The 17,199-nt window shown below is 39.8% G+C and overlaps 1 protein-coding gene, 1 long non-coding RNA gene and 2 pseudogenes across 2 annotated transcripts in view; 1 reads left to right on the top strand and 3 right to left on the bottom strand.

Annotated features, from left to right (window-relative positions):
- NDUFAF2 (NADH:ubiquinone oxidoreductase complex assembly factor 2) overlaps positions 1 to 17,199 on the bottom strand; it is a 284,230-nt gene that overhangs the window by 146,905 nt on the left and 120,126 nt on the right. The gene's annotated exons all lie outside the window — the stretch shown is intronic.
- On the bottom strand, positions 651 to 1,266 carry LOC135057038 (uncharacterized). Its single transcript, XR_010244121.1, has 4 exons — positions 1,187 to 1,266; positions 1,003 to 1,083; positions 827 to 902; positions 651 to 746 (listed from the first exon to the last, which is right to left on the bottom strand). It is a non-coding gene; the product is annotated as an uncharacterized LOC135057038 (long non-coding RNA).
- LOC134953467 (5S ribosomal RNA) lies at positions 3,018 to 3,136 on the bottom strand (annotated as a pseudogene).
- LOC134953456 (5S ribosomal RNA) lies at positions 4,290 to 4,408 on the top strand (annotated as a pseudogene).

Genomic DNA, 17,199 nt, shown 5'->3' with positions numbered 1-17,199 from the left:
AAAACAGGATGTACCTGATTGTACATACAGATTGATAAGCTCGAATCTTGTTATCTTCTGTACGCTTGCATTTTTACTATTTTATACCTTCTATGTTATATGTTGTATTAAAATTTTGTGAAAAACCCCAATAATCCCCGCTGGTGGATTTTTAACATTGAGGATTTGCTTATCCTTAGGAGGTTTTTTAGATACAACTACTTCTATTTTGTATGGTGAAATATGCTTTAAAACTGTACGCGCTATGATATTTCTGTTTTATTTCTTTTTACATATGTGCACTGGTCATGAGACCGAAGAAAGTGTATATACCAGATAAGTGATGTCCATACATTATCACTTGATTCACTTCATATCAATTCTTTAAAGAAACACTAAATAGGCGCCCTTATCTTCACTAGTTTCATATATATATATATATATATATATATCAAACCAACAAACTAGAGTCTAAGTGCGCTAATGGATAGTACTGTATATCATAAATAAACAGATTTAAAAGATTCAACTTTCAGTTTTTAATACATAAAAGCCACAATAGCATAAAACATCTGTGAGCATATAAACATCTCTTTACAGAATGTATAGACAATGTATACAAACAGTTTCTGTCAGATGGAAAATTCAAGTGAAACTTGAGATTGGTGGTAAATCTTCCTTAGTAGTATAGAATACAGATGGAATACAGTACTCGAACACAACCCAACGCGTTTCGTCCCTAACTGGGACTTCCTCAGGGGTAATATCTAAATGACAGAATACAGTCACTACACAATCTTTATTAGTGTGCAGTTATACAAATAATAGCTAACATAGCTATACATACCGAGTGCCAGATGTTTTTTACAGATAATCCCAAAATTGTGTAAAAAGCTCACTGAATATAAAAGCAGGCAAAGGACCTGATAAAATGAAAAAGGAGTGGTGTATAAAATATTTTAGGGTCTCAGATAAATGTAGGAACAAAGCAACAAGATGAGGGAGGATGGGGATAATACGTACCAAAATGACTGGGAAAGCAGTTCAATATTATGAAGCCCCCAGTCACACAGAGTCCAGATAACAAATGGACAAATAGGTGACCTAAATTAAGAAAAACAATCCAGAACTTAAATGGACAAAGGTCTTAATGGAAAACTTATCGTTCTTTACGAAAAATAGACCGGGGTCAAAAGTTTATACATACCCGAAAACAATGTGGTTTAAAGTCTATCACTGACTCTATAAACCAGTCCCTGATGAGGGTGAGACCGCTCAGTAGTGGGTCAACCTATAATAATTTATAGATAATATTCAGTTGTTAAATAGATTCCTAAACGACATGCTTAGTTTAAGAGGGTTCCATTCGCATGTTGTGCTCATGGGCCCCACAACTAATAAGTAGAAGCGAAATTAAGACATAAAGATTCCCAGGCTATAACAGCAAGTGCTAAGATTGGGGCAAGTCCTTGATATTTAACAGTAAATATGACTAAAGCATGTATTAACCAAATTAACATATACAGGGTATGCATACAGAAACAGGATATTTAACATTCAGATTCCCAGTAGTATTATGTGAAGGCAAAAAGGTCCAGTAATTACTCACAGACAAATAGTGTAGTGGTCATCTCAAAGTCCAAAGTGATAATGAGAGGGCTAAGCCTTAGTGGGTATTTATACCTAATACCCTATGACATCACTTCCTTCCATAATAGAGTGTTAAGGAGAGACAAAAAGTTGTTATACCCTGCAAAGAAATTCCCCAAGATGTGAAGATATATACTAAATAAATGTGTGACACTGTTTAAGTGGTTAACAGAAAAAATGGAGCTTGAATAGAAGTTTATAAACTTAAAAGAAAACCTGTGGAACGCAAAACCGCGATGCGCTCCAGGGGCCGGAAGTCACGTGACCAGGGCCTCCGTGACCGGAAGCGCCTATGGAACGCAAAACCGCAATGCGCTCCAGAGGCCGGAAGTCACGTGACCGGGGCCTCCGTGACCGGAAGCGCCGACTACCCGCGTGACTTCAAGGGGCCGCACCAGCCAGCAAATGAATATGTAAATGCGGCTCTCAATACTTACAAAGCTCGTCTGGTTCGGTGTACGTGGAACGCACACACAGACTGCGCTCCACTGCAACCTAGCAACCATAGTATGGTGCAAGTGATAAGTAACGTGAACGATAAGGAGGTGAATTAAAGATTATGCTTGCTGGCCTTACTTTATTAGTCAGGGGAATATTTGTATCAAAACTAAACTAAATAATAAACAATTATTTAAAGAACTTTATATTGATATCGTGCTTAGAAGATAGCGGTAGGGGCTGGATAATACCTAATGCAAATGATCCCTAAAACATCAAAGTGTAAAATTAAATATGTGACCTATTTAACTAAGCAAAGAGAAGAAAAAAGAAAGACTCTGTGTTGGGGCACGCTTAGAAATTAGAAATAAGTTTATTAAAACTTAACATTTAATTAATAACGAATAAAAGTAATGAGGAGTTTGATACAAAAAAATTGTTCAAGAACACAAAGTAAACATATATATTGACAGAAATCAGGATAAGCCCGATACAAAATTATGGGCACCTGTGGTGAAAAATATACTGAAAAACATAAAAAATTACAAAAAATTTATATTATTAAGGTGCCTGAGTTAATCAAAATTCAAAATTGGAGTAGAGGTAAATGATATGTACATATAATCACCGCAGTGATAATTGTAGGTAAGCACCTAGTCTAAAACCTCATGAGAATAGATGAGAGGCACAAAGGTTCATAATTGAAATGTCAAATGACTGAGGGTAATCACCTGGTAGAGATTCTGTTTGCTAAAAGGCTAGATCCTTATAGATAACAAAGCATTTAAGATAAAAGTATGATTATTAAAGATACAAAAGAGCATTGATAAATAAGCCTAAAGGCAAAGCCAATTGTAGATAAATGGAAGGTTTGCGGGAAAGTTGGATAAGGAATAGGTAAGTTTCAGAAGTTGCTCTAACACTTCTGCTGTTTGTGATCAGAGGTCACAATCTTACTGCACCTGATATTCCCAAGAGGTCACCCTACTAGGTACTGATCAGGCTTATCAGCGCTTAGCTTCCAAGGTCGGATGAGATTGGGCGTTGCTGCTGAAATATGGCAGTAATAAACACTAGGACACAAATGAGAGAGTGTAATGAGTAGTGAGCAACAAGGTACTTCTGCTGTCCAGTTTCTAGCGCAGATTCTCTGTTGCTGTGAGCATTGCAGAGAGTGGTCTCGCATCTGGATGAGAGGGTACTAAAAATAGAAGTGAGATATGCTCAGAATAGGGAGGAAACCCTGCCTTCTGCTGTCCACTGTCTTATATAGATATATAGCGGACAGTGGATGAGAGAGGTGGGTTAGGCTTACCTATTGAAAAAAAGGGTGGTGGGAAAATTAGAAGAAGGAGAAGAAATGGTAATGTGGTGAGATCACAAATTAACAAAAAATTAAGTAAATTATGAAATAAAACAATCATGAAATCAACGATTAATTGGAAAAAGGAAAGTAAACACAGGCTGCATGGTAAAGGCTTACCAAAATGGGTATAAGACCCTGTTTATGCAGAAAGGATTCTGCAAAAAAGTATTACATTTAAAAGGAAATACCAGAAAATGGTTTAGAACAATAATTAAGGATCAAAAATAGCAAACATGGAAAAAAACAATATTGATTATATATCAGTATCAGTTAAATAACTGGAGTCCAAATGGGCACATACAATACCAGGGAGTCCCAAAAGTGATCTGAGCTAGAAAGAGTTCAGCATCACTGAGCACAGACGGACCGTTTCACCAGGGTGGCTTGTTCACTGTGAATATACTGATATATAATCAATATTGTTTTTTTCCATGTTTGCTATGTAAGCCTTTACCATGCAGCCTGTGTTTACTTTCCTTTTTCCAATTAATCGTTGATTTCATGATTGTTTTATTTCATAATTTACTTAATTTTTTGTTAATTTGTGATCTCACCACATTACCATTTCTTCTCCTTCTTCTAATTTTCCCACCACCCTTTTTTTCAATAGGTAAGCCTAACCCACCTCTCTCATCCACTGTCCGCTATATATCTATATAAGACAGTGGACAGCAGAAGGCAGGGTTTCCTCCCTATTCTGAGCATATCTCACTTCTATTTTTAGTACCCTCTCATCCAGATGCGAGACCACTCTCTGCAATGCTCACAGCAACAGAGAATCTGCGCTAGAAACTGGACAGCAGAAGTACCTTGTTGCTCACTACTCATTACACTCTCTCATTTGTGTCCTAGTGTTTATTACTGCCATATTTCAGCAGCAACGCCCAATCTCATCCGACCTTGGAAGCTAAGCGCTGATAAGCCTGATCAGTACCTAGTAGGGTGACCTCTTGGGAATATCAGGTGCAGTAAGATTGTGACCTCTGATCACAAACAGCAGAAGTGTTAGAGCAACTTCTGAAACTTACCTATTCCTTATCCAACTTTCCCGCAAACCTTCCATTTATCTACAATTGGCTTTGCCTTTAGGCTTATTTATCAATGCTCTTTTGTATCTTTAATAATCATACTTTTATCTTAAATGCTTTGTTATCTATAAGGATCTAGCCTTTTAGCAAACAGAATCTCTACCAGGTGATTACCCTCAGTCATTTGACATTTCAATTATGAACCTTTGTGCCTCTCATCTATTCTCATGAGGTTTTAGACTAGGTGCTTACCTACAATTATCACTGCGGTGATTATATGTACATATCATTTACCTCTACTCCAATTTTGAATTTTGATTAACTCAGGCACCTTAATAATATAAATTTTTTGTAATTTTTTATGTTTTTCAGTATATTTTTCACCACAGGTGCCCATAATTTTGTATCAGGCTTATCCTGATTTCTGTCAATATATATGTTTACTTTGTGTTCTTGAACAATTTTTTTGTATCAAACTCCTCATTACTTTTATTCGTTATTAATTAAATGTTAAGTTTTAATAAACTTATTTCAAATTTCTAAGCGTGCCCCAACACAGAGTCTTTCTTTTTTCTTCTCTTTGCTTAACCATTACTGACTCTGGGAGCACCACCAACTCAAATAATTATTTAGATGTCTTCATTAAGAATCTTTAAATTTAAACTTAGTATCGTTGGTCATTCCCTGAACAGTTTTCTACAATCTGTGTATTAATCTATGTTCATCTTTACCACATTTTTCCTGTGCGGAACCAAACCAAATTTCTGTTAAACCTATTTAACTAAGCCAGAATGAGACCTTATGGGATGCCATTCACTAAAATTAAATAACAATAATATCAAGTGTAAATAAAGTGAGAAGAAAGCAACAAATGGAGAGGGTCCTGATAACTACCCGATGAAAAAATAGATAATATCTAATTATAGGTGTAAGTGTGGGGACTCATTGTGCCTTCACATTTACATTGTTTAGCTGGGTGATATGCAACATATATAGCAACACTCTTCTTGTATAATAGTCTTCAGCATATTATAATCGCAGATCAATGAACAGACAAGTTGTATGGCTATATAAAAGTTATGCTCCTAGTCTCAAGGGCTAATTCCCCATTACACTAAAGCAAAGCTAAATGAAAGATACCACATCTATACCCTCATTGAGGCCATGGGGAGCTAAGGTATTAAGAGTAAAGATCCAAAAGCTCTCCCTTTTCGCTAAAAGCAAATCCCTGCTACCACCTCTTACTGGCTCCTTAATCTGTTCCAGAACTGTGAATTTGAAGTTAGACAGAGTAACACTGGAATTGTGTTTTTCGGAAAAATGACGGGGTACACTATGATTCTTCACTTTATTTTTTATGCTTCGCATGTGTTCCTGTATGCGGATTTTGATTTGTCGTTTTGTTTTACCGACATAAAGCATTCCACAAGAACAAGTGATCTTATATACCACATATTCAGAATTGCAGTTGACTGGATGTTTTAACATATAGAGTCTTCCTGTATCAAGTTTATGCTTGAAGGTTACACGATCCATAAACTTGCAGCAGATGCAATGGCTACATGGTGCACAATAAGCTTGTTTATCATTCAGCCACGTAGTAATTGTTTCCTGTTTGGGAGCCTTTTGCGTCAGTTTACTCGGGGCTATAATGCTTCTAAGATTGGTGGATCTACGAAAAACCATCTTAGGACTGGTCGGCAAGTGGGGTCCCAATATGGGATCTTTCAACGGTATCCCCCAATGGCGATCTAGGACTTTGCGGATCAAATGGTTTTCTTTATTAAACTGTGTTATAAATGGTCTAGAATTCCAGTCAGTTTTGGCTTTTGGTTTAACCACTAGGAGTTCATCTCGGGCACGGGAAAAAGCTTTTTCCCTAGCTCCTTCTAATAAAGTTTTGTCATAACCTCTCTGTAGAAGTCGATCGAAAATTACCTGTGACTGGTCCCAATAGTCACTAGGGTTACTGCAATTCTTCCTAACTCGCAGAAATTGTGAAAAAGGCACCCCGTTTTTCCATGTAATTTAGGTCACCTATTTGTCCATTTGTTATCTGGACTCTGTGTGACGGGGGGCTTCATAATATTGAACTGCTTTCCCAGTCATTTTGGTACGTATTATCCCCATCCTCCCTCATCTTGGTGCTTTGTTCCTACATTTATCTGAGACCCTAAAATATTTTATACACCACTCCTTTTTCATTTTATCAGGTCCTTTGCCTGCTTTTATATTCAGTGAGCTTTTTACACAATTTTGGGATTATCTGTAAAAAACATCTGGCACTCGGTATGTATAGCTATGTTAGCTATTATTTGTATAACTGCACACTAATAAAGATTGTGTAGTGACTGTATTCTGTCATTTAGATATTACCCCTGAGGAAGTCCCAGTTAGGAACGAAACGCGTTGGGTTGTGTTCGAGTACTGTATTCCATCTGTATTCTATACTACTAAGGAAGATTTACCACCAATCTCAAGTTTCACTTGAATTTTCCATCTGACAGAAACTGTTTGTATACATTGTCTATACATTCTGTAAAGAGATGTTTATATGCTCACAGATGTTTTATGCTATTGTGGCTTTTATGTATTAAAAACTGAAAGTTGAATCTTTTAAATCTGTTTATTTATGATATACAGTACTATCCATTAGCGCACTTAGACTCTAGTTTGTTGGTTTGATATCTTAGGGCCCCACCTAACAGGGGGTTCGTCTAAGCTGCAGCTCAGTTCCGCTCCACGTAGCGCCTAAGGGTACCCCTTGTTTTTCTATCTATTTTTTCTGTTAGATACCCTATTGGCTGCTGTGGGATGCCAGTACGTCTCGATAGGACCAAAAGGTCCCACAATGTTAGGAACATATTTGAGGATGATGATCAGTTTGTACAATATGAGGAGGATGAGGAGGATTATTTTGGCTATCTCAATACTCTAGAGAAGCTAGCATCCAAGGAAATGAGAAGTTGGTACGACCTAATAACTTTAGAGAAATATCTAGAAGTAGGCCGTATACCGAGAGGCCTTAGAATTGCTAAATCACCAACCTTCGGGGCTGATAATTTGTCATTCATTAAGACATGGAATGCCACCCTTGACGAATGTTCAGCGAAATTAGTTAATTTGATTATTAACGAACGAAAGGTTGAAATGTCCAAACTACAAGAAGATATCAGTAAAATTGAGTCTGTCCTGAATAAGTTCGAAGATAGTGAAGAGTATCAACGAGACATTAAGGACCTCCAGTCCAAAATGGACAATATAGAAAGAGATATCATCTCGAGAAAGCAAAAGAAGTTTATGAGAGATAAGAAAAACTACGCTTCAGGGCAGGTCCATAATCTAAATTTGGGTAATAATGGCTCTTACGATAAAAACTATAACTATAGAAAGTTCTCTCAAAGACAGGAAGATCTACCGCCCATGAACCGTTTCCGGCATAAGTCATATCGTGACTACGGTCACGGTTCACAGAATTTGCAGACAAGAAGACAACATGAACAATATTATTCTAAATGGGATCACCAATATCCTAGGAAAAACCGCCCCAGGGATGACAGAGTAAATAGATTCCCTCGAGATAGAATTCCCTCCACCTACGGTAGGAGAGATGATCAACATTTTGTTTCTGATAGACAAAATGTCTTCAGGTCACCCACTCCTGAATCAAGGGGTAGACGTCATTTTTTAGACGAGAAACAGGAAAGAAGGCCTCCGGCACTACAAAGACATTGGAAGGAAGAATTACATACGAGGTTAGATTCCCCTCAGGGCCAAAAAAGACGTCTCAATGGAAACGAGGAACAAGAGGAGGCAGAAAGGTCCCCCCAAAAAAGGAGAGGTTTCTTAACACAGGAGAGCAAACAGGCATTATCAACAACTCTGAGAAGAAATTATCAGTAGCTGAAACAACAGTATTGAATAAGGGCCTTAAATTTGCCCCTGATAGTCATATGGATAATTTTAATCTATTCATAGATCTTAATAAGTTTATCCGTAACCTTACGGTCCAAAGACATTTCTTGAAAAATCCTACGCCGGCTACTTCACGCCTGCAGAAACCCATTGTGGCCCCTCCCTCTAGGTTCAATCCTATTGAATCCAGAGGCAGCCATCTTGACATATTCTTTAATTCAGTGAAAGATGACTTTCGGAAAATCAAACCCCATAACAATAGATTCTCTATTAACTTGAATCCTCAAGAGAAACAAGCTTTAAAAACTTTGCGGGCAGAAGAGAACGTTATTATCAAACAGGCTGACAAAGGGGGCGCTGTCGTCCTAATGGACAGGCAGTATTATCTGGAAGAGGCTAATAGGATTCTGCTAGATGAGAGTACATATGTATTACTCAAAGAAAATCCCACTGTAGACTTCGGAGTTCAACTTAATGTCCTCCTCAACAGAGGGTTGAAGGAGGGTTTACTGCTAATTGAGGAATTTAATTATCTTATGACTAGGTTTCCTTCTATACCCATCTTCTATCATTTACCGAAGGTCCACAAAGATAGCAATCGCCCCCCAGGAAGACCTATTGTGGCAGGTATTGATTCAGTTACGGCTAACCTCTCCCATTATGTGGATCTGAAATTGCAACCCTTTGTCCTTCTAAATAGATCACATCTTAAAGACTCCACAGCCATCATGCATAAAATAAAAGATCTCGTCTGGACCACTGAGTACACATGGCTGACCATAGATGTTCAAGCATTATACTCTTCCATTCCACACTCTAAAGGAATAGATGCTGTAAGAGCTACTTTGGAAAGTGGAACTGCTTCTGATCAAAAGGAAATAGATTTTCTTTTGGATTGCATCAGGTTCATCCTCGAACATAATTTTTTTTGAGTACAACGGTAATTTCTTCCTCCAAGTACAAGGCACAGCCATGGGGACTAAATTCGCCCCGGCATATGCCAATCTATTTATGAATGACTGGGAAGAAAAACACATCTATGGTTCAGCATTTGAAAGTAACCTTTTGATATACCAACGCTACATTGATGATATAATCATCGTTTGGAAAGGCGGTATAGAAAAAAATTGATGAATTTATGTCTTACATCAATTCTAATGACCATAATCTTAAGTTTACCCATAAGAAAGATATGGCCAATATTGAGTATCTAGATCTAGTTCTCAGCGGCAAACCAGGCGAAACTATTACCACTAAAACCTATTTCAAAACAGTGGATGCAAACAGTTACATCCCTTACTCGAGCTGCAACCACCCTACATGGAAAAACGGGGTGCCTTTTTCACAATTTCTGCGTGTTAGGAAGAATTGCAGTAACCCTAGTGACTATTGGGACCAGTCACAGGTAATTTTCGATCGACTTCTACAGAGAGGTTATGACAAAACCTTATTAGCAGGAGCTAGGGAAAAAGCTTTTTCCCGTGCCCGAGATGAACTCCTAGTGGTTAAACCAAAAGCCAAAACTGACTGGAATTCTAGACCATTTATAACACAGTTTAATAAAGAAAACCATTTGATCCGCAAAGTCCTAGATCGCCATTGGGGGATACTGTTGAAAGATCCCATATTGGGACCCCACTTGCCGACCAGGCCTAAGATGGTTTTTCGTAGATCCACCAATCTTAGAAGCATTATAGCCCCGAGTAAACTGACGCAAAAGGCTCCCAAACAGGAAACAATTACTACGTGGCTGAATGATAAACAAGCTTATTGTGCACCATGTAGCCATTGCATCTGCTGCAAGTTTATGGATCGTGTAACCTTCAAGCATAAACTTGATACAGGAAGACTCTATATGTTAAAACATCCAGTCAACTGCAATTCTGAATATGTGGTATATAAGATCACTTGTTCTTGTGGAATGCTTTATGTCGGTAAAACAAAACGACAAATCAAAATCCGCATACAGGAACACATGCGAAGCATAAAAAATAAAGTGAAGAATCATAGTGTACCCCGTCATTTTTCCGAAAAACACAATTCCAGTGTTACTCTGTCTAACTTCAAATTCACAGTTCTGGAACAGATTAAGGAGCCAGTAAGAGGTGGTAGCAGGGATTTGCTTTTAGTGAAAAGGGAGAGCTTTTGGATCTTTACTCTTAATACCTTAGCTCCCCATGGCCTCAATGAGGGTATAGATGTGGTATCTTTCATTTAGTTTTGCTTTAGTGTAATGGGGAATTAGCCCTTGAGACTAGGAGCATAACTTTTATATATCCATACAACTTGTCTGCTCATTGATCTGCGATTATAATATGCTGCAGACTATTATACAAGAAGAGTGTTGCTATATATGTTGCATATCACCCAGCTAAACAATGTAAATGTGAAGGCACAATGAGTCCCCACACTTACACCTATAATTAGATATTATCTATTTTTTCATCGGGTAGTTATCAGGACCCTCTCCATTTGTTGCTTTCTTCTCACTTTATTTACACTTGATATTATGGTTATTTAATTTTAGTGAATGGCATCCCATAAGGTCTCATTCTGGCTTAGTTAAATAGGTCACATATTTAATTTTACACTTTGATGTTTTAGGGATCATTTGCATTAGGTATTATCCAGCCCCTACCGCTATCTTCTAAGCACGATATCAATATAAAGTTCTTTAAATAATTGTTTATTATTTAGTTTAGTTTTGATACAAATATTCCCCTGACTAATAAAGTAAGGCCAGCAAGCATAATCTTTAATTCACCTCCTTATCGTTCACGTTACTTATCACTTGCACCATACTATGGTTGCTAGGTTACAGTGGAGCGCAGTCTGTGTGCGTTCCACGTACACCGAACCAGACGAGCTTTGTAAGTATTGAGAGCCGCATTTACATATTCATTTGCTGGCTGGTGCGGCCCCTTGAAGTCACGCGGGTAGTCGGCGCTTCCGGTCACGGAGGCCCCGGTCATGTGACTTCCGGCCTCTGGAGCGCATTGCGGTTTTGCGTTCCATAGGCACTTCCGGTCACGGAGGCCCTGGTCACGTGACTTCCGGCCCCTGGAGCGCATTGCGGTTTTGCGTTCCACAGGTTTTCTTTTAAGTTTATAAACTTCTATTCAAGCTCCATTTTTTCTGTTAACCACTTAAACAGTGTCACACATTTATTTAGTATATATCTTCACATCTTGGGGAATTTCTTTGCAGGGTATAACAACTTTTTGTCTCTCCTTAACACTCTATTATGGAAGGATGTGATGTCATAGGGTATTAGGTATAAATACCCACTAAGGCTTAGCCCTCTCATTATCACTTTGGACTTTGAGATGACCACTACACTATTTGGCTGTGAGTAATTACTGGACCTTTTTGCCTTCACATAATACTACTGGGAATCTGAATGTTAAATATCCTGTTTCTGTATGCATACCCTGTATATGTTAATTTGGTTAATACATGCTTTAGTCATATTTACTGTTAAATATCAAGCACTTGCCCCAATCTTAGCACTTGCTGATATAGCCTGGGAATCTTTATGTCTTAATTTTGCTTCTACTTATTAGTTGTGGGGCCCATGAGCACAACATGCGAATGGAACCCTCTTAAACTAAGCATGTCGTTTAGGAATCTATTTAACAACTGAATATTATCTATAAATTATTATAGGTTGACCCACTACTGAGCGGTCTCACCCTCATCAGGTGCTTTACCAATTAGCTCTCTGCGCTATTTATTATGGTATGGCTGATGTTCAAATGATCAAACTACAAATTTTACTATATTTCATATGTTTTAATACACATAAAAATTAGACCGGTCTAAAATATCATAAACAATGTAAAACAATAATAATCAGTATTATCAAAAATACTATAGACTTAACACAAGGAGGTGGAGCCAAGCTACTATATGCCCAGTTCTCGTAATGGACAAATAGTTTTAACTATACTTCAGTCCGCATATTAAACTTATTAAAATGCACATTCATTTATTTCTGTAACCCATGTAGGGATATGAGTTCCTTAAGTGCTTTTTAAAGATGAACAATGTTCCATATTCAACTGCTCGTCAGCAAAGACAGAAATAAAGCATGAAAATGCGCTCCTGGACGGAGCCTTACGTGTAATAACCGTCCGTGCTGTGTATCGCAAATTGAAGCCCCCAAAGGTCTGTGTCGCGGTCCCGGCTTCAGGGGATCAAGCGTCTGCAATGACGCCCGCTGATGACGAGGGTATCCAGCCACAGGGATCAACGAGACCGCACCGTTTTGGTGCTGCTTGCAAGCACCCAGGTCCCGGTCTCTCTCCTCTCAATTGCTGACGGGCTATTGTTGGTGGCGATCAACAGCAATATTGGTAGGTTCAAGAAGAATATATGGGTCCAAAATCCACACTTCACCCTCATCAGGGACTGGTTTATAGAGTCAGTGATAGACTTTAAACCACATTGTTTTCGGGTATGTATAAACTTTTGACCCCGGTCTATTTTTCGTAAAGAACGATAAGTTTTCCATTAAGACCTTTGTCCATTTAAGTTCTGGATTGTTCTTCTTAATTTAGGTCACCTATTTGTCCATTTGTTATCTGGACTCTGTGTGACTGGGGGCTTCATAATATTGAACTGCTTTCCCAGTCATTTTGGTACGTATTATCCCCATCCTCCCTCATCTTGTTGCTTTGTTCCTACATTTATCTGAGACCCTAAAATATTTTATACACCACTCCTTTTTCATTTTATCAGGTCCTTTGCCTGCTTTTATATTCAGTGAGCTTTTTACACAATTTTGGGATTATCTGTAAAAAACATCTGGCACTCGGTATGTATAGCTATGTTAGCTATTATTTGTATAACTGCACACTAATAAAGATTGTGTAGTGACTGTATTCTGTCATTTAGATATTACCCCTGAGGAAGTCCCAGTTAGGAACGAAACGCGTTGGGTTGTGTTCGAGTACTGTATTCCATCTGTATTCTATACTACTAAGGAAGATTTACCACCAATCTCAAGTTTCACTTGAATTTTCCATCTGACAGAAACTGTTTGTATACATTGTCTATACATTCTGTAAAGAGATGTTTATATGCTCACAGATGTTTTATGCTATTGTGGCTTTTATGTATTAAAAACTGAAGGTTGAATCTTTTAAATCTGTTTATTTATGATATACAGTACTATCCATTAGCGCACTTAGACTCTAGTTTGTTGGTTTGATATCTTAGGGCCCCACCTAACAGGGGGTTCGTCTAAGCTGCAGCTCAGTTCCGCTCCACGTAGCGCCTAAGGGTACCCCTTGTTTTTCTATATATATATATATATATATATATATATATATATATATATATATATACACACACACACACATATACACAGGTTGAGTATCCCATATCCAAATATTCCGAAATACGGAATTTTTTGAGTGAGACTGAGATAGTGAAACCTTTGTTTTCTAATAGCTCATTGTACACAAACTTTGTTTCATACACAAAGTTATTAAAAATATTGTACTAAATGGCCTTCAGGCTGTGTGAATAAGGTGTATATGAAACATAAAGGAATTGTGTGCTTAGACTTGGGTCCCATCACAATGATATCTCATTATGGTATGCAATTATTCCAAAATACAGAAAAATCCAATATCCAAAATACCTCTGGTCCCAAGCATTTTGGATAAGGGATACTCAACCTGTATATATATATATATATATATATATATATATATATATATATATATATTAGGATTTTAATACCTACCGGTAAATCCTTTTCTCTTAGTCCGTAGATGCTGGGGATTCCAAAAGGACCATGGGGTGTATAGACGGGATCCGCAGGAGACATGGGCACACTATAAGACTTTTACTGGGTGTGAACTGGCTCCTCCCTCTATGCTGCTCCTCCAGACCTCAGTTATAGGAACTGTGCCCAGGGGAGACAGACATTTCGAGGAAAAGGATTTTTGTTAAACTAAGGGTGAGATACATACCAGCTCACACCACAAACACACCGTACAACTGGATTAGCCTGAATACCAGATAACAGTATGAACGAAAGAACAGCAACAAGCTGAACATAACCGATACACAACCGTTGTGTAACAGAAAACAACAACCAATAATACAACTGCAAGTAACAGTACGCGCTGGGATGGGCGCCCAGCATCCTCTACGGACTAGGAGAAAAAGATTTACCGGTAGGTATTAAAATCCTATTTTCTCTTACGTCCTAGAGGATGATGGGGACTCCAAAAGCACCATGGGGTCTATACCAAAGCTCCAGATCGGGCGGGAGACTGCGGACAACTCTGCAGCACCGATTGAGCAAACATGAGGTCCTCATCAGTCAGGGTATCAAACTTGTAGAACTCAGCAAAGGTGTTTGAACCCGACCACGTAGCTGCTCGGCAAAGTTGAAGTGCCGAGACCCCTCGGGCAGCCGCCCAAGATGAGCCCACCTTCCTGGTAGAATGGGCCTTTACCGACTTCGGCAACGGCAACCCAGCCGAAGAATGAGCGTGCTGAATCGTATTACAAATCCAGCGTGCAATAGTCTACTTGGAAGTAGGATTTCCAATCTTGTTGGAAGCATACAGGACAAACAGAGCCTCCGTTTTTCTAACAAGAGCCGTCTTGGCGACAGAAATTTTCAAAGCTCTCACGACATCAAGAGATTTTGGCACTGCCACAGCATCCATAGCCACAGGTACCACAATAGGTTGATTTATGTGGAACGAAGAAACCACCTTCGGCAGAAATTGTTGACGAGTCCTCAATTCCGCTCTATCCACATGGAAAATCAAATATGGGCTCTTGTGAGACAAAGCCGCCAATTCTGACACTCGTCTGGCTGACGCCAAGGCCAAAAGCATGACCACTTTCCAAGTGAGAAACTTTAACTCAACCTTTCGCAAAGGTTCAAACCAGTGAGACATAAGAAATTGTAACACCACTTCAAGATCCAACGGTGCCACAAATGGAGGATGGATATGCAGCACTACCTTCACGAAAGTCTGAACTTCAGGAAGGGTGGCCAATTCTTTTTGAAAGAAAATAGATAAAGCCGAAATCTGCACTTTGATGGAACCCAATTTCAGGCCTGCATCCACGCCTGCCTGCAAAAAATGGAGGAAACGACCCAAGTGAAACTCCTCAGCAGGAGCTGTTTTGGCTTCACACCACGACACACATTTTCTCCAAATACGGTGATAATGCTTCGCCGTGACCTCCTTTCTAGCTTTAAGGAGAGTGGGGATAACGTCCCCTGGAATACCCTTACGAGCTAGGATTTGGCGTTCAACCTCCACGCCGTCAAACGCAGACGCGGAAAGTCTGGAAATACGCATGGCCCCTGCAGTAACAGGTCCTCTCTGAGAGGGAGCGGCCAAGGATCTTCTATGAGTAATTCTTGAAGATCCGGATACCAGGCCCTCCGTGGCCAATCTGGAACGACGAGTATTGCCTGAACCCTTGTTCGTCTTATGATCCTCAACACTCTTGGAATGAGAGGAAGTGGAGGGAACACATACACCGACTGAAACACCCACGGAGTTACCAGGGCGTCCACTGCACTGGCTTGGGGGTCCCTTGACCTGGAACAATACCTCGGAAGCTTCTTGTTGAGGCGAGACGCCATCATGTCTATTTGAGGAATTCCCCAACGCCTTGTCACTTCTGCAAATACCTCTTGATGAAGGACCCACTCTCCTGGATGGAGATCGTATCTGCTGAGGAAGTCTGCTTCCCAGTTGTCCACGCCCGGAAGGAAGACTGCTGACAGAGCGCACACGTGCTGTTCCGCCCAGCCGAGAACTCCTGTGGCCTCCGCCATTGCCGCTCTGCTCTTTGTTCCGCCCTGGCAGTTTACGTACGCCACCGCTGTTATGTTGTCAGACTGAATCAGGACAGGTAGACCTTGAAGAAGGTTTTTCTCTTGAAGAAGGCCGTTGTAAATGGCTCTTAACTCCAGAACATTTATGTGGAGACAAGATTCCTGGCTTGACCATTTTCCCTGGAAACTTCTTCCTTGTGTGACTGCACCCCAGCCTCTGAAACTTGCATCTGTGGTCAGCAGGACCCAATCTTGGATACCGAACCTGCTTCCCTCTAGAAGGTGAGAACTTTGCCGCCACCACAGGAGAGAAATTGGATAGACTTATTTTCCGGTGCATCTACAGGTGAGACCCGGACCATTTGTTCAGCATGTCCCACTGAAACACCCGGGCATGGAACCTGCCAAACTGAATGGCTTCGTAAGCCGCAACCATCTTCCCTAGCACTCGAGTGCATTGATGAATCGACACTCTTGCCGGTTTCAGAATCTCCTTGGCCATGGTCTGGATTTCCAGAGCTTTTTCTGCCGGAAGAAACACTCTCTGTAGTTCCGTGTCTAGGATCATGCCCAAGAAGGGCAGTCGAGTTGTCGGGATCAACTGAGACTTTGGCAAATTTAGAATCCAACCATGATGTTGCAGAACTGTCAGGGAAAGTTCCACATTTCTTAGCAACTGCTCTCTTGATCTCGCCTTTATCAGGAAATCGTCCAAGTACGGGATAATTGTGACACCCTGCTTGCGTAGGAGTACCGTCATTTCCGCCATCACTTTGGAGAAGACCCTCGGGCCGTGGAAAGCGCAAACGGCAACGTCTGAAATTGGTAATGACAATCCTGCATCGCAAATCTCAGGAAGGCCTGATGAGGAGGATATATCGGGACGTGGAAGTAGGCATCTTTTAGGTCGACTGACGCCATAAAATCCCCCCCTTCTAGGCTGGAGATCACAGCTCGAAGAGATTCCATCTTGAACTCGAAAGTTTTCAAGTACGGATTGA

This window comes from Pseudophryne corroboree, chromosome 1 (assembly GCF_028390025.1).
Source record: "Pseudophryne corroboree isolate aPseCor3 chromosome 1, aPseCor3.hap2, whole genome shotgun sequence".
Taxonomy (NCBI): domain Eukaryota; kingdom Metazoa; phylum Chordata; class Amphibia; order Anura; family Myobatrachidae; genus Pseudophryne; species Pseudophryne corroboree.
Note: the sequence above shows the minus strand (reverse complement) of the source record. Positions and strands in the feature narration are given on the sequence as shown.